Source organism: Rattus rattus, chromosome 1 (assembly GCF_011064425.1).
Source record: "Rattus rattus isolate New Zealand chromosome 1, Rrattus_CSIRO_v1, whole genome shotgun sequence".
Classification (NCBI taxonomy): Eukaryota; Metazoa; Chordata; class Mammalia; order Rodentia; family Muridae; genus Rattus; species Rattus rattus.
The window spans coordinates 142,308,081-142,333,105 of record NC_046154.1 but is presented as its reverse complement, the minus strand read 5'-3'; the positions used below and the strand labels follow the sequence as shown (position 1 = coordinate 142,333,105).

Sequence of the window (25,025 nt, the reverse complement as noted above, 5' to 3'; positions counted from 1 at the left end):
TAATAAATGGTAAAGCCCAACACGGGGAGGCAAGCTACACACTAGAAAAAGCAAGAGACTAATTGTTTTGCAATAAAACAAAGAGAAGACAAGCACGCAGACATAATCTCACCTCCAAATTTGAAGATAACAGGAAATAACAATCACTATTCCTTAATATCTATCAATATCATTGAACTCAATTCCCCAATAAAAAGACACAGATTAACAAACTAGATGCGTAATGAGGACCCAACATTTTGCTCCCTACTGGAAACACACCTCAGAGACAAAGACAGACACTACCTCACAGTAAAGGTTGGAAAACAGCTTTCCAAGCTAATGATCTGAAGAAGCAAGGTGGAGTAGCCATTCTAATATCGAATAAAATCAATTTTCAACCAAAAGCCATCAAAAAAGATAAGGAAGGACACTTCATATTCATCAAAGGAAAAATTCACCAAGATGAACTCTCAATCTTAAATATCTATGCCCCAAATACAAGGGCACCTACGTATATAAAAGAAACCTTATGAAAGCTCAAAGCATGCTTTGCACCTCACACAATAATAGTAGGAGGTTTCAACATGCCACTATCATTAATGAACAAATCATGGTAACAGAAATTAAACAGAGACATAGACAGACTAAGAGAAGTTATGAACCAAATGGACTTAACAGACATTTATAGAACATTCTATCCTAAAACAAAAGGATATACCTTCTTCTCACCACCACATGGTACTTTCTTCAAAAGTGACCACATAATTGGTCACAAAACAGGCCTCAGCAGATACAGAAAGATAGAAATAATCTCATGTGTCTTATCAGACCACCACAGGCTAAAGCTGGTCTTCAATAACAATAAGGAAAAAACGTCCACATATACATGGAAGATGAACAGTGTCTACTCAATGATAACCAGATCAAGGAAGAAAAAAAGAAAGAAACTAAAGACTTCATAGAATTTAATGAAAATTAAGGTACAACATAACCAAATTTATGGGACATAATGACAACTGTGCTAAGAGGAAAACTCATTGCTCTGAGTGCCTGTAGAAAGAAACAGGAGAAAGCATATATCAGCTGCTTGACAGCACACCTAAAAGCTCTATAACAAAAAGAAGCAAATACACCCAGGCAGGGTAGAAGGCAGGAAATAATCAAATGCAAAACTGAAATCAACCAAGTAGAAACAAAAGGTCTATACAAAGAATCAACAGAATGAAAACCTGGTTCTTTGAGAAAATCAACAAGATACATAAATCCTTAGCCAGCCTAACCAGAGGACACAAAGAGTGTGTCCAAATTAACAAAATCAGAAATGAAAAGGGAGACACAACAAAATACGAAGAAATTCAAAACATCAACAGATCCTACTACAAAAGGCTGTATACAACAAAACTTGAAAATCTGGGGGAAATGGACAATTTCCTAGACAGATACCAGGTACCAAAGTTAAATCAGGAACAGATAAACCATTTAAACAACCCCATAACTCCTAAAGAAACAGAAACAGTCATTAAAGGTCTCCCAACCAAAAAGAGCCCAGGTCCAGATGGGTTCAGTGCAGAATTCTATCAGACCTTCATAGAAGACCTCATACCAATACTATCCAAACTATTTCAGAAAATTGAAACAGATAGAGTGCTACTGAATTCCTTCTATGAAGCCACAATTACTCTTATACCTAAACCATAGAAAGACCCAACAAAGAAAGAGAACTTCAGACCAACTTCCCTTATGAATATCAACCCAAAATAATCAATAAAATTCTTGCAAACTGAATCCAATAACACATCAAAACTATCATCCACCATGATCAAGTAGGCTTCATCCAACGGATGCAGGCACGGTTTAATATACGGAAAACCATCAACATAATCCACTATATAAACAAACGGAAAGATAAAAACCACATGATCATTTCATTAGATGCTGAGAAAGCATTTGACAAAATTCAACACCAGGTCATGATAAATGTCCTGGAAAGAACAGGAATTCAAGGTCCATACCTAAACATAGTAAAAGCCATATACAGCAAACCAGTTGCTAACATTAAACTAAATGGAGAGAAACTTGAAGCAATCCCACTAAAATCAGGGACTAGACAAGGCTGCCCACTCTCCCTCCTTATTCAATATAGTTCTCAATGTCCTAGCCAGAGCAATCAGACAACAAATAGAGATCAAAGGGATACAGATTGGAAAGGAAGAAGTCAAAATATCACTATTTGCAGATGATATGATAGTATATTTAAGTGATCCCAAACGTTCCACCAGAGAACTACTAAACCTGATAAAAACCTTCAGCAAAGTAGCTGGGTATAAAATTAACTCAAATAAATCTGTAGCCTTCCTCTACACAAAAGAGAAAAAAGCTGAGAAAGAAATTAAGGAAAACGACACCCTTCATAATAATCCCAAATAATATAAAATACCTCAGTGTGACTTTAACCCAGCAAGTAAAAGATCTGTACAATAAGAACTTCAAGCCTCTGAAGAAAGAAATTGAAGAAGACCTCAGAAGATGGAAAGATCTCCCATGCCCATGGATTGGCAGGATTAATATAGTAAAAATGGCCATTTTACCAAAAGTGATCTACAGATTCAATGCAATCCCCATCAAAATACCAATCCAATTCTTCAGAGAGTTAGACAGAACAATTTGCAAATTCATCTGGAATAACAAAAAACCCAGGATAGCTAAAACTATCCTCAACAATAAAAGGACTTCTGGGGAAATCAATATCCCTGAACTCAAGCAAGTATTACAGAGCAATAGTGATAAAAAAAAAAAAAAAAAAACCCTGCATGGTATTGGTACAGAGACAGAAAGATAGACAAGTGGAATAGAATTGAAGACCCAGAAATGAACCCACACACCTATGGTCACTTGGTTTTTGACAAAGGAGCCAAAACCATCCAATGGAAAAAAGATAGCATTTTCAGCAAATGGTACTGGTTCAACCGGAGGTCGGTATGTATAAGAATGCAGATCAATCCATGCTTATCACCCTGTACAAAGCTTAAATCCAAGTGGATCAAGGACCTCCACATCAAACCAGATACACTCAAACTAATAGAAGAAAAAGTGGGGAAGCATCTCGAACACATGGGCACTGGAGAAAATTTCCTGAACAAAACACCAGTGGCTTATGCTCTAAGATCAAGAATCGACAAAGGGGATCTCATAAAACTGCAAAGCTTCTGTAAGACAAAGGATATTGTTGTTAGGACAAAATGGCAACCAACAGATTCGGCAAAGATCTTTACCAATCCTACAACTGATAAAGGGCTTTTATCCAAAATATACAAAGAATTCATGAAGTTAGACTGTAGGGAGACAAATAACTCTATTAAAAAATGGGGTTCAGAACTAAACAAAGAATTCACAGGTGAGGAATGCCGAATGGCTGTGTAGTACCTAAAGAATTATTCAACATCTTTAGTCATAAGGGAAATGCAAATCAAAACAACCCTGAGATTCCCCCTCACACCAGTCAGAATGGCTAAGATCAAAAACTCAGGTGACAGCAGATGCTGGCGAGAATGTGGAGAAAGAGGAACACTCCTCCATTGTTGGTGGGATTGCAGACTGGTACAACCATTCTGGAAATCACTCTGGAGGTTCCTCAGAAAATTGGACATTGAAATACCTTAGGGTCCAGCTATACCTCACTTGGGCATAAACCCAAAGGTTGCCCCAACATACAACAAAGGCACGTGCTCCACTATGTTCATAGCAGCCTTATTTATAATAGCCAGAAGCTGGAAATAACCCAGATGCCCTTCAACAGAGGAATGGATACAGAAAATGTGGTACATCTACACAATGGAATACTACTCAGCTATCAAAAACAATGACTTCATGAAATTCATTGGCAAATGGATGGAACTGGAAAATATCATCCTGAGTGAGGTAACACAGTCACAGAAAAGCACACATGGCATGCAATCATTGATAAGTGGATATTACCCCAAATGCTCGAATTACCCTAGATGCACAGAAGACATAAAACTCAAGAAGGATGATCAAAATGCGGATACTTCACTCTTTCTTTAAAAGGGGAATAAGAATACCCTTAGGAAGGGATAGGGAGGCAAAGTTTAGAACAGAGACTGAAGGAACACCCATTCAGAATCTGCCCCACTTGTAGCCCATTTATATACCAAACCAGATAAGATGGATGAAGCAAAGAAGTGCAAGCTGACAGGAAACGGATGTAGATCTCTCCTGAGAGACACAGTTGGAATACGTCAAATACATAGGCGAATGCCAGCAGCAAACCACTGAACTGAGAACGGGACCCCCATTGAAGGAATCAGAGAAAGAACTGTAAGAGATTGAAGGGGCTCGAGACCCCATATGTACAACAATGCCAACCAACCAGAGCTTCCAGGGACTAAGCCACTACCCAAAGACTATACATGGACTGACCCTGGGCTCCCACTACATAGGTAGCAATGAATAGCCTAGTAAGGGCACCAGTGGAAGTGGAAGCCCTTGGTCCTGCCAAGGCTGGACCCCCAGTGAACGGGATTCTTGGGGGGAGGGCGGTAATTGGGGAGGATTGGGAGGGGAACACCCATTTAGAATGGGAGGGGAAGGGGTTAGGGGGATTTTGGCATTGAAACCGGGGAAGGGAATAACATTTGAAATGTAAATAAGAAATACCCAATTTAATAAAGATGAAAAAAAAAAAACAGGAATCAACAATCACTTTTCCTTAATCTCTGTCAACATCAGTAGTCTCATTTCCGCAGTTAAATGACATAGATTAACAGACTAGATACATAAACAAGACCCAGCATCTTGCTGCATATTGGAAAAGTACCTCAATGACAAAGACGGACAGTACCTCAAAGTAAAAGGCTGGAAAAAATATCTAAGCAAATGGTCCCAAGAAACAAGCTGGAGTAGCCATTCTAATATTGAACAAAATCAACTTTTAACCAAATGTTACCAAAAAAAGATAATGAAGGTACTTCATATTTATCTAAGGAAAAATCTACCAATTTGAACTATAGGTAAAATGGAGTCTGAAGTTAAAATGACTAAGACATGATGCCCTTTTCCTGTTCCCAACAATATAAGAACACACACAAACACATGATGAAATCAAAAAAAAGAGAAAAGAAAAAATGATTTTCAAATGAGTCTTTTATGTTATTTTAATTTTAATTGTTGGTATGTGTTGGCCTGTGTACAGGAGTGCACGTGCCCATAGAGGTGAGAGGCATTAGATGCCGTTAGCTATAGTGCTATTTTGAAGTCCCTGGCTTAATGCTGGGAACTGAACTTGGGTGCTCTACAGCAGTAGTACATGTGCTCTTAACTCCTGAGCCAATCTCTGCAGCCCACAATGTGAGATTCTTAATGAGACAACCTATGGTATAAGCCAACCAAATCCTTATAGTAACTTTCTTTTTTTTTTTTTTTTTTTTTTTTTTTTCCGGAGCTGGGGACCGAACCCAGGGCTTTGCGCTTATAGTAACTTTGAAGAGTTCAAGAATCCAAACCTTCTGGGCTCCCACTGTGGAAGCATAACAGTCTCGTCAATCTGAATTAGAATTCCCACTTGGCTGCATTCAACTGATTTAGAACATTTTAAAAGTTAATTCTCAACATTGTTATAGCTTTTCAACTGTGCTATTCAAAGGATCAAAGTACAGCCCATTATACAGCAGTTCTTTCTGGCTGGACGTCAGTAGAGTTGAATCCAGTTGAACTGACCCACTTTGTGGCCACAGTTAACCTAAACCACAGAGTCCAAAGTCCTGGTTTGCCCAGCACCACATCAACATACAAATATATCGCCGCTATTTGGCACTACTATTGGCATTGGCTTCGAAGTACCCTTCGTATTCATTGGGCATTTTTATCTGGGGATATATATTGTTATATCAGCATCTGTGTACATGCCACAACTCCATGCCAGGGCAGGGATCCTCAGCAACAAGCTCCTTCTCCTTTGTTCTTTGAGTTCTTTGAGGTGAAACTTGTAATCTACTACATCCACTTCTGCAGAGTTTATCATCCTTCTCTCTTTTGAGCAGAGTAATATTTTCTAATATGCCTCCCACTTCCTGGCTGTTGTACTCTCATTTGTATCAGTTTTCTGTCTAGCCCCCACCATGGTCACATGTTGCATAGATGCAGGAGACCAGGTTTGGATTTTCCCAGTACATAACTTCTCAGCTCTCCATAACAGAACTGCCTCTGTCTTGACGTTTCCTTGACAGGAGGCCTTTCCAAAGTTCTTTCCTACACAATCTTTTTCTTATTAGAGAAGCTAACCATGGGAAATCTCACTTTTTTTTTTTACTTAATTAACACCTACTCTTTCCCTCCTAGTGACCTCCACTGTATCTCTTGCCCATACATTCTTCTTGAGTTTTTCATATTTCTGAGATTTTTATCCTTTCTACCAGGATGCTCAGGGAGAAATTCTACTAATTCACTCTATTCTTCAATTTTTGCCCTCCTCTACTCTTAGTTAAGTTTACTATCTACATCACAGTTGTCAAGCCAGGGTTAATCCTGACATTCTCCAGAGAAAACCAAGTTCACCATTTGGAGCCAAATTTAAAGCAAGCATTATTAAATATTAAAAACTAACCAAGAGATGGACTTTGGTCAGGATCATTTGGAATATCCCAGGTAAGACTGGCCTTAAGCCACATGTTGCAGGAGTTTATAAGGACAAGCTTACATGCTACTGCACTTTTCCGTGGGGCTTTGTTATTTTCCAAGCTCTATAGTTCTCAGAATTCCAGGAAGTTACCTGGTTCTAGGGGAGGTGGGGCATACACGTTAATTTTGGGCATGATAGCAGGACGTCTATCATCTCTTCTTACTACACAAATGCGAAACAAAATTGTTAATTGGATTGTAATAAGAGACCAAATTAAAGACTCTTTGAGTAAAACTTCCATTTTGAATAAGTGTGTCAAGTTCCCAAGACCTTCCTGGATAACTTGCATCCTGCTTGGCAGAGAGAAAATGTACATAGGTAACTGACATCCTGGTTAGCAAGTCAAGACATAAATGCTAGGCAAATCACTCTGCCACAGTGCAATAAACCAACCAATGTGAACAGAATAAGTGTAGAACATTGGGAAATGTTCCTAGAAAAGTCCCCTATCACTGAATCCTGATTGGTTTAAAAACTTAACTGTGACTTTGTTGGGCTCAGTCTGGTGCTGCATTGTATTCAAATGCTAAACCATACCCCTAGATCTGGTTGTCCCAAGACAAGCAAATTTCTGCATGCAAAATTTGTTTTGCAAACCTTTCTCCCTAAATTACTTGGCCAATAAAAGAATAGATCCTGTGATTGGGCAGTAGAAAGAACAAGATGGGACCTTTTGGGAGAGAGAAAGGAACTCTAGGAAGAAATAAGAGGAATGCCTTTCTCCAGGAGACACGAGAGTAGATGGACGTAACTACAGACCTGGAAGGTACACCTAGACACATGGCTGCATAGGGCTCAGTGGTTGGGTTAACTTAGATCAGCTAGTTGAGAGTCTGCCCAGCTAAGGCCTAAGCTTTGAAATATTATAAGGTCTCCGTGTAGTTGTTTGGAAAACTAGCTGTTTAAAGAATAATATTAATTTCCAGAATTAATTTTATAGAAAATAGGCCCAGGGAAGTCACTGTCCTCACCTTTTAGGAGCCCGCACCTAGATTTCAGCGGATGCTTCCCCTGATCTGGGCTCTACCACCATCCACTGCCGTCTTACCACCCACCATGGCCCTCCTGCACTCCGGTCGCGTCCTCTTCGGGATGGCTGCTGCCTTTCACCCAGGTCTTGCAGCTGCAACCTCTGCCAGAGCCAGCTCCTGGTGGACCCATGTTGAAATGGAACCTCCAGATCCCATCCTGGGAGTGACCGAAGCCTTCAAGAGAGATACCAACAGCAAGAAGATGAACCTGAGAGTTGGTGCCTACAGGGATGATAACGGAAAGCCTTACATGCTCCCCAATGTCCGGAAGGCAGAGGTCCAGATTGCTGGAAACAATTTGGACAAAGAATACCTACCCATCGGGGGACTGGCTGAATTTTGTAAGGCTTCTGCAGACCTGGCCCTGGGTGAGAACAACGAAGTGTTGAAAAGCTGCGGGTTTGTTACTGTGCAGACCGTTTCCGGGACTGGAGCCTTAAGGGTCAGAGCCAGTTTTCTGCAAAGATTTTTTAAGTTCAGCCGAGATGTCTTTCTGCCCAAACCATCCTGGGGAACTACACACCCATCTTCAGGGATGCCGGCATGCAGACTTCTCCGGAGCCTTACAAGACACATCAAAAATCCCAGAGCAGAGTGTTCTCCTTCTACACACTTGCGCTCAAAACCCCATGGGCGTGGACCTGCGACCAGAACAGTGGAAGGAAATGGCGTCAGTGGTGAAGAAAAAGAATCTCTTCGCATTCTTTAACATGGCCTGCCAAGGCTTTGCCAGCGGTGATGGCGATTAGGACGCCTGAGCCGTGTGGCACTTCATCGAGCAGGGCATCAATGTCTGCCTCTGCCAATCGTATGCCAAGAACATGGGCCTGTACGGTGAGCGTGTGGGAGCCTTCACGGTGGTCTGCAAAGATGTAGAAGAAGCCAAAAGGGTGGAGTCACAGCTGAAGATCCTTATCTGCCCTTTGTATTCCAACCCGCCTCTCAATGGAGCGAGGATCGCTGCAACCATCCTGACTTCTCCAGACTTGCAAAGGCAATGGTTACAAGACGTGAAAGGCGTGGCTGACCGAATCATCAGCATAAGTACCCAGATGGTCTCCAACCTGAAGAAAGAGGGCTCGTCCCACAACTGGCAGCACATCATCGACCAGATTGGCATGTTCTGCTTCACCGACCTAAAGCCGCAGGTGAAGCGCCAAGGAGTTCTCAGTCTACATGACAAAGGATGGCCGAATCTCCGTGGCAGCGGTCACCTCTGGCAATGTGGGCTACCTCACCCAAGCCATTCACCAGGTCACCAAGTAATCACCAGGTGCAAAGAAACAGAGACCACTTTCCCTTCAGCCTTTGCTCTTGTGAAAGTCACATGCAGGGTGAGGGAGTATGGATGGTGGTGAGTAGATCCTGTTTTCAACCACGGTGCATAACACTTGGCGATTGAACTCGTTCCTCGGAAAAGAGGTAGGGCAGAGGCTCCCACGACTTGTATCTAGAACTTCGTCAGTTCTAAACCAAACTCTCCCTCATCCTTTTGTCTCCAGCTTTTCTGAAAGTTTACACATGCAAGAAAATCACAGCACCAAAAACCTGTCAGCCATGGCATCGGAATAGGTCAGAAGCTTTACCTAAAGCCTCAGATGGTGTCAGGGGTTCCCCTGTGGACCCCGGTAGAGCCTCTCATATTAGACGCTGTAAGAGAAAAATAACTAGTTCTGTCACTAACAGTTGTATAGTTTGTCCTCGTGGTGTGGAGCAACTGTGTCAGCAGACCACATTATGGAAATTATGCTTTACAAAAACCAACAGGTGTGCTGCCACGTCAACAGGGACAGCAGAAGATGTAACGTCTTGTCCGCCTGCCTCTTCTTGTCATTGCTGTTCTATAGCCTAGAGTTTCATCCCATTCTACTGCTTGGTTGACCATCAACCTCATCCTATCACGAGTTAGCTAAGAATAAACAACATAGTTTTTCTGCTCATGCCATAGCCTTCTCTCTCAACAAAGAGCCATGGAGAGTGGGACCCTGCCCTTGATTTCAGTGTCCTCTTCAGTGATTGATTGGCTCCTACGGGGGCGGGGCCTCTGCCCAGCTGGACGTCCTCATTCATCCTGACTGCAGCCTGTCTTTGCATGAGTTAGACATGCAGGGTAGGATCGGAAGGAGCTATTCTGGGGTTTGTGTGCTACCAGCCTAGCTGAGACTCAGCCCTTGGGAAAGATAACCACCATCTGCTCTAATCATGTAGACGTACCGCTGCCTGGTTTCTCTGTTACAATAAAATTACTATAGACCCCAAAAAAAAAGTTTATAGAAAATATTATTTTAAATCTTTCTATATAACTTATCACAGATATTTGTGGTTTTCAGGCTTAAAAGCTCTGTAACATTCTGGATCGGGGTTAGAGTTCACCTTCCAAGTCCGTTCTGCTTCATATAAGATTATATATATATATATGTATATATATGTATATATATATGTATATATATATATATTTCATATATATATATGAAAATCATTGGAAATAGGTAAATTAAATAAATCAAACTGAAACAAACCTAGATTTAAAAAAAACAACAAAAGTCATGAAATAGAAAGGGGCTAACTAAGAAGAAAAAGGAGATGACAGGTGACAGGAGCAGAGATGGGAGAAGGTGCTCAGGAGAATATTGCTGTAAAATATCACTGTGATCAAGCAACTTATAGAAGAAGAGTTATTTGGGGCCTTACAGTTCCAGAGGGATAAGAGTCTGTCACTGTCATAGCACGGAAGGAAGCTTGACAACAAGTGGGCACAGCAACTTGAGCTGGAATATGAGAACTAAGAGCTCGCAGTTCCAACCACAAACATGAAGCAAAAAAATGAACTCGGGATAGCAGAGACTTTTAAACTTCATAGCCCACTCTCAGCAATGCATTTTCTCCATTAAGTTCACCCACCTTAAGCTTCTTGGAATGGCTTTTTCACCTTGGGATGAGGTATTCAAATGCTCTAGAATGTGGAGAAGGATCTTTTTTTTTTTTTTTTTTTTTTTTTTTTGCTTTTTTTTTTTTTTTTTTCTTTATTAACTTGAGTATTTCTTATTTATATTTCGATTGTTATTCCTTTTCCCGGTTTCCAGGCCCACATCCCCCTAACTCGTCCCCCTCCTCTTCAATATGGGTGTTCCCCTCCCGACCCTCCCCCTATTACCGCCCTCCCCCCAACAATCACATTCACTGGGGGTTCAGTCTTAGCAGGACCAAGGGCTTCCCCTTCTACTGGTGCTCTTACTAGGCTATTCATTGCTACCTATGAGGTCAGAGTCCAGGGTCAGTCCATGTATAGTCTTTGGGTAGTGGCTTAGTCCCTGGAAGCTCTGGTTGGTTGGCATTGTTGTTCATATGAGGTCTCAAGCCCCTTCAAGCTCTTCCAGTCCTTTCTCTGATTCCTTCAACGGCGATCCCGTTCTCAGTTCAGTGATTTGCTGCTGGCATTCGTCTATGTATTTGCTGTATTCTGGCTGTGTCTCTCAGGAGAGATCTACATCCGGCTCCTGTCGGCCTGCACTTCTTTGCTTCATCCATCTTATCTAATTGGGTGGCTGTATAAGTATGGGCCACATGTGGGACAGACATGGGTGTTCCTTCAGCCTCTGTTTTAAACTTTGCCTCCCTATTCCCTGCCAAGGGTATTCTTGTTCCCCTTTTAAAGAAGGAGTGAAGCATTCCCATTTTGATCATCCCTCTTGAGTTTCATGTGTTCTGTGCATCTAGGGTAATTCAAGCATTTGGGCTAATATCCACTTATCAGTGAGTGCATACCATGTGTGTTTTTCTGTGATTGGGTTACCTCACTCAGGATGATATTTTCCAGTTCCATCCATTTGCCTATGAATTTCATAAAGTCATTGTTTTTGATAGCTGAGTAATATTCCATTGTGTAGATGTACCACATTTTCTGTATCCATTCCTCTGTTGAAGGGCATCTGGGTTCTTTCCAGGAGAAGCATCTTCTTTAAACCACTCGAGTAAATATTACTAAATTATATCATAATCATATATGAAACATTCATTAGAAAAAACATTATCCTGTATAATTAATGTGTGTTGCTTTAAAAAGAAGGAAGGGGAAGAAGATTAGATGTTTAAAACTTCATAGTAAACTTTTTCCACTACTGAAGATGCTACTCATGTTCTCATGAAAGGAAAAATATTGGCTCAGGATCTCCAAGACCAAGTTCCTGGCCAAGTTCTCAGCCCAAAGGAAATGTATTTACCTCAGAGAAACATGGGACAGGGATATGGAACAAAGACAAGAGAGAGAAGGAAGAGGGAAAAGGTGAAGGGGACAAAGGAGAGGGGAGAAAATGGGCAAGGGAGAGGGGAAAGGAGTATTTGTCCCAGAGTGAAACACATGAGTGTCTCTGGATAGAGAGCAGACAGATGTGGTGCATTGGAAAATGTCAGTTTATAAAGGTACAAGGGGAAACCCCATGTTAGAATGATGTGCTTAATTGAGCATATTAATTAGTAAGACAAAGGGTGCTCTTGATTGCTGAACGGGAGGAGGAATTGGCCATGTAGGAACATAAACCTTGGTGGCTAGCTGTAGGAATGTATTCTAACTGTTTTTAGCAAGGCAGAGGGAATTTGCGGGAGGGGCAAGATCTGCCAGAGCCATGCTCACCATGCTCAAGCTGTCTAGAACCCCTTCAGCAGGTCAGCTTTCTGCATTGGTACTGCATCCCCAGTTCATCATAAGTCTTTATTTAGAATATGTGTTTTACCTCATTGTTTTTTGAGATTGTTTCTTAATCATTTTGAAAAATGATTAAAAAGTCAAAGAAATTATAATAATGCTAACTGTATTTACTGTTTGATCATGTCCAGGACTAAAATGATCTTTACACTGTACTCATGTGATGGTGACAGTTCATGTATAATTTAATGTGGCTTAACATAAACTATTGAAGATTGGCTTGCTCATTTTAAGTTCTGTTTTTTAAAGGCTTATCTTCATGTGTACTGTGTTTGTAACACATTGTATGAATGCCCATAGATGCCAGAAGAGAGTGTTAGATCCTCTGAAGCTAGACTTACAGGTAGCTATAAACTTCCTAATGTGAAAGATGAGAACTGCATTCCAGTCCTCTGCAAGAGCAGCAAATGCTCTTATTCACTGATACATCTCTCGAGCCACCTCCACTTCAGTACTTAATGATTGTGCTCACACCAAAATATAATCCTATGTCAACAATCTTAAGTGGACAGGAGCATGGAAGCCTTCTTTTTAAACTAGCTTTCTATCTGTGCATGTGGCTCCACTAAGTCAAGGTTCTGGGCTAATAAACAACCTACAAAGAGATGTGATTGGACATGGACATCTTTCCCTTTCAGTATTTCAGAACTTACTTGATATCTCTATTTTGACATTAATATTTTGTAGAAAAACATGATCAGATCATCTGTATTGGTCTCAGATGTCACATGGCATGGCAGATGCTGCCAGCTGACCATGTACAAGTCCCACCTCTGCTCAACCACTGTCCTCCATGCTTCCAACCATCTCCCATAGTCTACACTGGACACCAGTGCTTCTCCCTTACTCAGTACACACCCACAGACCTCAAATACCAGCCTGGTTCAAGTAGATACTTAAAACTGCAACTTATGTGCTGTAGACAGGGTAACAACAGCTAAAGACTTAGTGCTTACCATAGCTAGACAACTTCATACATATGAAAATGTAGTCATTCATGTTTTTTTCAAAATAGCCAATAGGATGACTGTTATGAAAACATACACTCTACAGCTTAAGAAACTAAGAAACAAAGATTTGGGAATTTGCTCAAGATAAGACCTATGTGGTATGCAGTGGGACTTGATTCATGGGCAAGCATCTGACTCAAAACCTGGGAACCCTGACTAAGCTCTGATTTTGAGGAAGGATCCTCCCAGTGAGTCTCGCATGCCTTCTCGGAGTTTTTAGAAGTGAGTGTGTAGTGGATGCAACTCTCCCTTCAAACACACAAGAAGACAAGAAGACAAGTTTGGGTCACAATTGAACCTTGGGAAGCATTTTATTGAGCTTCATGGTGATTATGATAAGTTCTCTCTCTCTCTCTCTCTCTCTCTCTCTCTCTCTCTCTCTCTCTCTCTCTCTCTCTCAGGTGTTGCTGCTCTCTTCCAGAAAACTGTCACTGCAAAACCACAAGGAATCATCAGCCACAGAGCTCTGTCTGCACAGCCATTAGCAATGCTGCTGGGATTGGGAATACATCCTATCCTTTTTGATAGCAAGGCATATTTCATATTTACATGCATACAATCTTTTTTTTTTTTCAGAGCTGGGGACCGAACCCAGGGCCTTGCGCTTCTTAGGCAAGCGCTCTACCACTGAGCTAAATCCCCAACCCCACATGCATACAATCTTAACAAAGTGCTTCAGAACCATGAAAATCTTTGGACTGTATGCCATTTTAAAGGCAACTTGGACTTTAGTTAGCAAGTAATGCCCTCCTTTTATTACAACTGAAAGGTTTAGTGGTCTTCCCAAACAGTTCTCTCTCTAAATGCAAGAGAGAGGAGCATTTTGTTTTGACCGAGAATGAGATGGAAGCACTGAAGTCATGGTTTCCATAAACAAGGCCAGAAACCCCTCACCCGGCAAAGTCTTCCAGCACCTCTTTGCTTGTGGCTCAAAGTTTGAAAATTGTAATATCAGACTTGACCTTCTAGTTATTTATTTATCTAACCGACATGTAATTTAAGTATCTGCTAAACTATAGAGGGCTGTTTTTGCCATATTAAAGATGAAGAGACCAATCTGAACTAACTTGTTTGACTTTTTTTCTTAGAGTTTTACTGCTGTGAACAGACACCATGACCAAGGTAACTCTTATAAGGACTACATTTAATGGGGGCTGACTTACGGTTCAGAGTTTCAGTCCATTATCATCAAGGCAGGAGTATGGCAGTATCCAGTCAGGCATGGTGCAAGAGGAGTTGAGAGCTCTACATCTTGTTTCAAAGGCAAAGAGGAAAAGGCCAGGACATTGGTATTAAAGCCCACGCTCACACTTGCACACCTACTCCAACAAGGCCACACCTTCTAATAGTGTCACTCCCTGAGCCAAGCATATGCAAACCATCACACTTCATCCTGCACCCTTCAAATATCTTCCAGATGCCGACTATTCTAGAAAGGCTCTGAAGAACCTGTAAGTCTACCGGGCTATTTGGCTGCTGAAAGCAAGGATATACTATTCCTAGGAGGTACAACTAACACACTGTCAACTGGTGCCGTATTCTCAAGGTAAAATAATTCTTTCCTAACAACGTAGACACATTCTGACCCAACTGAGACACCCAAGGATTTGGGAACAGACAATTAAAAGGAATAAATCAAAAACAAACAAACAAAAAGATTGCAGAAGAGTTACCAAGGGACAAAAAAAGAAGATAGGAATTTACAATGGTAAATTCTAAATATGCTAGAGAAGAAAGTTATATCTAGAACAAATAAAGCTATGTCAAATCACATTTTCAGGATGACAGAGTCAAATTATGAAGCTATATTTTGGAAGGGAACATTCAAGCAACAAGGGAGTAAGCATCAGTAATTCCTCCTGAATTAGGAGGAAGGCCTCGGTGCTATCTGGGAGCAATAAAGCATACATAGAAGGATTCCTGGCTAACTTACATGGCTGTGGTATGCTGGGGTATGTGATAAATGTGGTCCATTGTCTACTGCAGTGGTTCTCAACCTATGGGTGGTGGCCCCTTTTGGGGGCTCAATGACTTTCAAGGAGTTGAATATAAGATATTCTATATATCAGATACTTACATTATGATATATAGCAATAGCAAAATTACAGTTCAGAAGTAGCAACAAAAATAATTTTATATTTGGGAGCCACTGCTACATGAAGAATTGGACTAAAGGATTGCAGCATAAGGAAAGTTGAGAACCATTGATCTAGTGCTTACAGAAATTGGTCTCTTAAATGCAAAGGCACCAGGCACAGAACAGCAGTGGCAAGCACCAGGGGAACATGAGAAAGCAAGTGGTTCCACTGAATAGTTTGGGTTGCATCCTTCAATCAGATGCCAGGCAAGAAAGCCACAGCCACAGCTCCTAGGATGGGTAGAACTGGGCTGAGCAAAGCTTGGGAACATGGAAGCTGCCTCCAGAAAAAGGCACCCTGGGGCCAAGGGGCTAAAAGGGAGAACACGGTATAAGGCTATGGACACAGCAATTCAGGAGACACTAGACTCTCCGAACAGGAAACTAAGTGTAAAGTCCTCCTCATGCAGAGAAATCAAAAGTTACCCAAAGTTACTTCTGCTACACTTCTGGTACAAAGCTCAAGCGCATAGCCAGTAGCTGTCCCTTTGAAGCTCAATTGATTATTTATTGAATCAAGATAGAAGAAATTTTCTTCTTTATGTATGGTAACATTACCAAATCCTAAAGGACAAACAGCTACAAATATATAGTTGACCTCGATGCACATGTGTCCTCCTTATGACAAACCATGTTATAAAAAATGTTTCACCTATGTGAGGAAGTCAGTGACAAGGAGGGCCTCACAGTATCCAAGGGCTATAATGATGGCAGTGAAGGTTAAAAGGAAAGTCAGGGACATCCAGAAACCTGCTGGCTACCATGTCATGAGGCTCAGGCAGAAAAAGACACCCACTGACCTGACATCCACCAAGCACCTCAGACTGGCGATAGAAACACAGAGGACACCTGATACCACGCCATGGGTGTGAGTAGAGAAAGGCATTCATAAACCTGCCCACTCAAGATGGCACAGAAACTGGCTGTAAACATCTAAGTGCCCTCTTGAGGCCTCCAGGCTTGGATAAAGGGTGTCACCTAGCAGCCTACAACCATGTGGCTGCCTGTAGCAGGAGTTACCCCAATGTACAACTGTGTGGTTGAAAATGAAAGAGAAAGAAAAGAGTAACAGTTTGAGCTTTGTGAAGAGAGAAGGAAGAAGAAGAATAGCCTAAAGCCACCATAAAGACCTAACTGTCTTGCCACTGAGTCTGTGACCATCCAAGCTCAGGGGTCCACATAGATGTTCATGGCTCATACTGTCACTAGAGACCACAGGACATTCCCTGACCAGGGCAGCTGCCTGGGACTAAGTGGATGTCCAGGGACAGCGCAGATTTGGCCGCTCCCAACACTGATTGTGTTTTGGAAAGCTAGCCTCGCCTCTCAACTTCGGCAGCAATCAGCAGAGCGGGCCCTGCACCTCACCTGGGCAGCACAGTAGAGCTGGCTCTGATAGAGGGGGTGTAAGTGGACCAGCCAGGCAGGTCCTGCAAGCCAGCCCTGCTACTGGTCTGCAGTGGGATGAAGTAGGTGCGGGACTGACGACTTCCCCACACCCCTTGCCACTTGTGGTAGTCGGGGAAAGCTGGCCTCGAGGTCATGAGAAAGAAGAGCTGCCCCTGCCCCTCACTGGCAGGATAGTGGGCCCTGGACCTTGCCTGAATAGCACATTGGAGCCAGTCCTAATGGCACAAGTCAGCCTCCCGAACAGTGTGAAAAACCAGGAAAGCAAAGCTGGCTCAGCCCCTCACAAGCTGCAGCACTTGGAAAAGTAAGCCCAGTTCCTCGACTGAACAGCAAAATGCAGCTAGCTCTGGAAGTGTAAGGTGCTGCTGAGCTGGTCCAGAGGTCTTGAGAGCCTGAGAACCGAAGTCTGCAAATGGTTGCATAGCTGCAGCAGTGCAGGAGAGCTCTTCATGGGGGCGAGGATAAGGGAGAGCTGGTGCACTGGGCAGCTCAGCTACCACCCAGGCCAGATCCAGGGCTTTGAGTTGCCCGCCTACCCCCAATTCTACATCATCTGTGAACTGTTGGGGCATATGAAAGGGCCAGCTCTTCTGATCCAAAGCTACAGAATCTCCATGACACAAAACAACAGGATAACTGGGAGTCATCCCCATGAAGACCCAATAGTGATGGTGTCACAAAAGTTAGAGAGAGACCTTGAACAGATCAATAGTTCATTGCAATGAACTTTACAAGAAAGGACGTATGGACAGAGGGGTGTATTATGAAACACACTGTGACTCCTTACAGCTTCCACAAAGAGATGTTTTCTACCCTTTGGTTTATTGCGTGTGTGTGTGTGTGTGTGAGTGTGTGTGTTTGGGGGCTGAGGAGAGGTTGCAATAACTGAGGGCAGACATGAGGAGATGGGTAGATGAGTGGAACTGGGGCACATGATGTGAAACTCACAAAGAATAAATAAAAAATATTATTTCTCCTTCTATTCTAATCCGGAAAACCACACATTTCACTCATTCATGTCACACATTTCACTCATTCATGTCTGAGTCAAACTGTCCACTGTTTGCTTCCTCGTTACTTATCTATCATCAACAGTTTCTTGCTTATAGGGAGCCACCTGATGGCATATGTGTGAGTCTGTGAGCAAAGACCCTGGATGACCTGTCTTCCAGAAGTGACCAGAAGGCTACATGAAGTCATTAACAAAGTGACTTTTCTACAGATGCAAAAGACTATGGAGGACCCTAAAAGAATAGACCCTGTAGATAAACACTGTATACTGGAATTTATGTTTAACTTTTTAAAATCATCTTTAAGAACGAAAGCTTTCTGTTTATGGTGCATTTAAATTACATATATATAGTAAATATTTAAATATTATGTTTTGCATATATATGCAAAAGGAAAAATAGAATACTCAGTCTCCATACTGGGAGAGCTACCAAAGACTGCACAGCTAGTTTTGTCAAGTTTATTAAGAGGCAAAATAAATTTATCCTTCTCTGCAATGATTTTTCAGGCTCTTTATATTCTATAGTAGGTGAATGCTGCCCTCTTTTGGCAAAATGTTCATACTGACATGTGTTTGTAGGTTTTTGTCAGCATCACTCAAGTTAGAATTATTTGGCACAAACAATCTCAATTGAGAATGTCTTCATCAGATTGCCTGTAAGCAACACTGTGGAGTATTTTCCTAATTTATCATTGATGTGGGAGAGCTCAACCCATTGTGAGTATTGCCATCCCTTGGCAGATGGTTATGGCTCCATAAGAAACAGGATAATCCCTGTTAGGTATAGGCCATGCCAGCTAGAAAAACTGGTAGGCAACCTATTCATGGACCTCACAGGTGCCAACTCACTTGGTGCCCCATACAAACACTGTCTCTAACAACCAATCCCTTTCTCATCACAGTGTCTCAGGCCCCAACTTATACACAGACACCCCTTCTCTATCAAAGGCTATGCCATCTGCAGAAGTCCAGCTCCCAACTCAGGTGAAGAATGACTGCTAAACCACAGACCTACCACGCCAAAGAGGAAACAGAAACTAAAGAAAATGAAAACCATCCCTCAAAATAAATTCAGAAATTGGCACCTAGACCAAGAGTCACTCCAAACCCAGATTCCTAGACATCAGCATAGGAACACAATCAACCACACCCAGGGCAATATGTCACCATCAGAGCCTACCTCTCCTACTACAGCAAACCATGAATGTTCCAACACAGATGAAATACAAGAAAAAAAAACCTCAAAACCAACTTTATGAAGATGACAGGGTTTCTAAATGAAGAAGTGAGTAAATTCCTTAAAATTTTTGAGGAAAATACAAACAAAAATGGAAGAAATAAATAATTCCCTTAAAGAAAACCAAGAAAACGCAGACAGTTTAAAGAAATGAATTAAAGTGGTTAAGACCTGAAAGTGGAAATAGAAGAAAAAATCCATGGGAATTCTGGAAATGGAAAATCTAGGTAGGTTAACAGGAACTATAAATGTACCCATCTCTAATAGAATACAAGAAATGGAAGAGAAAATCTCAGGCATTGAAGATTCAATAAAAGAAATGGATACATAGTCAAAGAAAATGTTAAATCTAAAAACTTCCTGACAGAAAAACATCCAGGAAATCTCAACGAGATGAAAAGACCAAACCTAAGAATAACACGAATAAAAGAAAGAGAAGAATCCCAGATCAATTTCCCAGAAAATATTTTCAACAAGATCATAAAAGAAAATTTTCCTAACCTAAGTAAGGAGAGGCCTATATACAAGAAGCATAGAGAACACCAAGTAGATTCATCTAGAAAAATATGTACCCTCACCACACAATAATCAATGCACTTAATATTCAGAAATAATATTAAAAACTATAAGGGGAAAAAAGAGCAAGTAATGTATAAAAGTAGACCTATTAGAATTACAACAGAATTCTTTTTTTTTTTTTAATTAACTTGAGTATTTCTTATATACATTTCGAGTGTTATTCCCTTTCCCGGTTTCCGGGCAAACATCCCCCTAATCCCTCCCCCTCTCTATGGGTATTCCCCTCCCCATCCTCCCCCCATTGCCGCCCTCCCCCCAACAATCACGTTCACTGGGGGTTCAGTCTTAGCAGGACACAGGGCTTCCCCTTCCACTGGTGCTCTTACTAGGCTATTCATTGCTACCTATGAGGTCAGAGTCCAGGGTCAGTCCATGTATAGTCTTTAGGTAGTGGCTTAGTCCCTGGAAGCTCTGGTTGCTTGGCATTTACAACAGAATTCTTAATGAGGTTCTAAAGCCAGAAGATCCTGGACAGATGCTAAGAGACCACAGATGCCAGACCGGACTACTATACCCAGCAAAATTTTCAATCACCATGGATGGAGAAAACAAGAAATTCCATAGTAAAGTGAAATTCAAATAATGTCTACCTACAAACCCAGCCCTACAAAAGATACTAGAAAGGAGGTTAACTACGCCCATTAAAACATAGGAAATTAAAAAAATCTTACATCACCAAAACCAAAAGAACAGAACAAATAAACCAACAAACACACACACACACACACACACACACACACACACACACACACACACATCACCACCACTACCATCAACAACAACAACAATAACAACATGAAAATAACAGGAATTAAGAATCAGTTTTTTTAATCTCTCTCAATATCAATAGACTCGATTACCCAATTAAAAAAACATAGGCTAACAGAATGAATGTGAAAACAGAATTCGTTTTCTGCATGCAAAAATGCTGCATACGAGAAATGCACCTCAACAACAAAGATAGATACTACCTCAGAATAAATGGTTGGAAAAAGATTTCCCAAGCAAATAGACCTAAGAAGCAAGCTGGTCTAGCCATTTTAAGATCTAACAGAACAGAGTTCAAACCAAATTTAATCAAAAAAGATGTTGAAGGATACTATATACTTATCAAAGGAAAAATCTACCAATGTGACATTTCAGCTGTTTACACCTATGTTGTTACACACACTCATGTGTGTAAAAAAATGTTACTAAAGCTTAAAGCACAACATTGATAGTGGAAAACTTCAATATCCCACATTCAGCAATAGACATGTCATCCCATCAAACACTGAGCTAATAGACCAAAAAAGACCTAAGAGACATCTGCAGAGCATTTCCCTCAAACACAGAACAATATACATTCTTATCAGCACCTCATAGAAGTTTCTCCAAAATTGACCACATTTTGGTCACAAAGCAAGTCTCATCAGTTAAAAGAAAATAGAAATAACTCCCGTATCCTATTAGTATGCTGTAGGGAGCCATATTGGATTTGGGCCTGGCCTCTTTGTGACTGTATGGCTCAAAGTGGCTACGTGACTCTGGGCTGTATGGTCACAGATACTCACCCCTAAGATGACTGCCATAAAGTCTTGAGATGGTTGGACAAAAGCCTCTCCCATGAATTTATGGCACAGGAAGATAACAATCACGGAATGCTTCAGCCCGAGCAAATACCAGATGTCTCCTGAGCAAACACCCGGTGTCTCCACCGCATGACCTCTTCACCTCCTGCTATCAGAGTACCCTCTTGCCTCCTTCTTTTGTGTTTCACAAAGGTTACTCCCTCTACCTGAAAGCCTTAAAAGCCGTAACGCTCACCCCAATAAACGAGACCTTGACAACAGAACTTTGCTTGGTCTCCTTCTTCTCTTCACTCCCATTGACCCACAGGTAGAAAGCCTCTTCAGGACCCTGAATAACTGGACCCGCTGGATGGGTCAGTATGCCATAGATTAAAGATAGATTTCAACAACAAAATAAAGGAAAGCCTACAAACTCATGGAAACTGAACAATTCTCTAATGAAGAAATAATTAAAGACTTCCAAGAATTCAATGAAAATGAATGCACAACCAAAACTTATGAGACATGATGAAAGCAGTGCTAAGAAGAAAGTTCATAACACCAAGTTCCTACATTAAAAACTGGAGAGATCTCATGCTAACAACACCACATATGAAAGCTCTAGAACAAAAAAGAAGCAGGTACACCAGGAGAAGATTGCAAGAAATAATCAAACTCAGGGCTGAAATCAGTAAATTAGAAATACAGTGATCAATACAAAGAATTAATGAAACAAAGAGTTGATTCTTTGAGAAAATGAGCAACATAGCAAACATGTATTCAAACAAAGAAAATATATAGACAGAATACCCAGATCAACAAACACAGACATGCAAAGGATCATTAGGTCATACTTTTAAAAACCTGTTCTCAACAAAACTGGAAAAACTAAAAGAAATATATAATTTTCTCAATAGAAACCACTTACCAAAGTAAAATCAAAATCAGATAAACAATTTAAATCAAACTATACTGCTTCCAGTTTCTGTCCACACCAGGGTCTGACCCTCTGCCACAGCTCTCTGGACCTAGATCCCGACCAGAGAGAGCTAGTCTTTCTCCCAGGAGTGCTGACATACCTCAGAACACAGAAAAGAACAATTCTGCTCAGAGGTACTCTCACGAAGCCCTCAGGGCACAGAAACTAAGAAGTCTGGGATAGGATCCTTCCACTTTCCATCTACGCCCACAGCTGCATCTGTGTCACAGCTTGCCATAACTAAATTCCAACCGGAGATAGCTGGTGTTTCGGGAGTGCTGACAGGAGGGTCAAGCCACTGTCAGAGACAGTAAGACCAGCTAACACCAGAGAAGCGCAGACAGCAAGAGGCAAGTGCAAGAACATAAGAAATAGAAACCAAGGCCACTTGGCATCTTCAGAACCCAGTTCTCCCATCACAGCAAGTTCTGGATACACCAGAAAAACAGGAATCAGATTTAAAAGCACATCTCATGATGATGTTAGAGGACTTTAAGGAGAATATAAATAGCTCTCTTAGAGAAATACAGGACAACACAGATAAACAGATAGAAGCCCTTAAAGAGGAAACACAAAAATCCCTTAAAGAATTCGAGGAAAACCAACCAAAAAGAGAAAGAATTGAACAAAACCATCCAGGATCTAAAAATGGAAATACAAGCAACAAAAAAATCACAAAGGAAGAAAACCCTGAAGATAGAAAATCTCAGAGAGACATCAGTAGTCATAGGCACAAGCATCACCAACAGAATACATGAGATAGAAGAAAGAATCTCAGGGGAAGAAGATATCATAGAAAACATTAACACAACAGTCAAAGAAAATGCAAAGTGCACAAAGCTCCTGACCCAAAACATCCAGGAAATCCAGGAAACAATGAGAAGATCAAACCTAAGAATAGTAGGTATAGAAGAGAGCTAGATTCCCGAATTAAAGAACCAATAAATATCTTCAAAAAAGTTACAAAAGAAAACTACCCTAACCTAAAGAAAGAGAGGCCTGTAAACATACAAGAAGCCTACAGAACTCCAAATAGATTGAATCAGAAAAGAAATCCCTCCACCCCATCATATAATAGTTAAAACACCAAATGCATTAAACAAGAAAGGAATATTAAAAGCAGTAAGGGAAAAAGGTCAAGTAACATATAAAGGCAGACCTATCAGAATTACACCAGACTTCTCAACAGAGAATATGAAAGTTAGAAGATCCTAGGAAGATGTCATACAGACCCTAAGAGAACACAAATCCCAGCCCAGGCTACTATATCGAGCAAAGCTCTCAATTAACATAGATAGAGAAACTAAGATACTCCATGACAAAACCAAACTTACACAATATATTTCCACAAATTCAGTCCTACAAAGAATAATAGCTGGAAAACTCAAACACAAGGAGGGAAACTACACCCTAGAAAAAGCAAAAAAGTAATCTTCTTTCAACTAACCCAAAAGAAGATAGCCACAAAACATAATCCCACCAACAAAAAGTAATAAGTGACAACAAAAGTAATAAGAAACAACAATCATTGGTCCCTAATATCTCTCAACATCAATGGATTCATTTCCCAATAAAAAGGTATGAACTAAAAGACTGAATACATAAACAGGACCCAGCATTTTGCTGCATACATGAAATGACAAAGACAGACACTTCCTCACAGTAAAAGGCTTGGAAAAAATTTACTAGCAAATGATAGCAAGAAACACTGGAGTAGTCTAATATTGAATAAAATCACCTTTCATCTAAAGGTTATCAAAAAAAAATAAAAAGATAAGGCAGGACACTTCATACTTCCCAAAGGAAAAAATCCCACAAGATAGCAGAAACTTTACATTGCACCTTACACAATGATAGTGGGACACTACAACACCCCAGTCTCATCAAAGGAGAGATCAAGAATCGATAAATGGGACCTCATAAAATTGAATTGCAAAGCTTCAAAGGCAAAGGACACTGTCATTAATACAAAATGGCAACCAACAAAATGAGAAAAGATCTTTACCAATCATTCATCTGATTAAGGGTTAATAACCAATAGATACAAAGAACTCAAGAAGTTAGATTCCAGAAAACCAAATAACCTTATTTTTAAAATGGGCTACGGAGCTAAAGAAAGAATTCTCAACTGAGGAATGCCGAATGGCTGAGAAACACCTAAAGAAATGTTTAACATCCTTAGTCATCAGGGAAATGCAAATCAAAATAACTCTGAGATTCCACCTCATACAAGTCAGAATGGTTAAGATAAAAAACTCAAAAAAAAAAAAAAGGATGGCAAGCGAACTCGAGCCTCGGGACCAAAGAGGAAAACACCGGAGGCCATCTGGAACCCTGGTGCACGGAGGCTCCCGGAAGAGGCGGCGCCAGATCTTCCTGGTCTGCCACCACATGGAGAGCCGGGGCAGAACCCCGCGAGCGAACTCGAGCCTCGGGACCAAAGGTAAGACTAACTTATCTGCTGCAAGTGACTTGCCGGTTGGTTTTGGCAACAGAAGACAGCATACGAGTTAGGACCAGGCACGTCCTGCGTTTACCGGCAGTCCCTCCCCGCGGATCCCGGCCCGCAGCAGCTCTCTGCTCCCAGAACCCGTGGGAGAGATACCTTACCGCCTGGTCAGGTGGGCACTCCTGAGGCTGCAGAGCAGAAGAGACCACCAACACTGCCCACCCCTGCCCACATCCCTGGCCCAAGAGGAAAC

General features: G+C 41.2%; 1 pseudogene across 1 annotated transcript; it reads left to right on the top strand.

Moving 5' to 3' along the window:
* Positions 1–7,669: 7,669 nt before the first annotated feature.
* LOC116889621 lies at positions 7,670–8,973 on the top strand (annotated as a pseudogene). The gene has a single exon (XR_004386505.1). The product of XR_004386505.1 is annotated as an aspartate aminotransferase, mitochondrial-like (transcript).
* Positions 8,974–25,025: the final 16,052 nt, after the last annotated feature.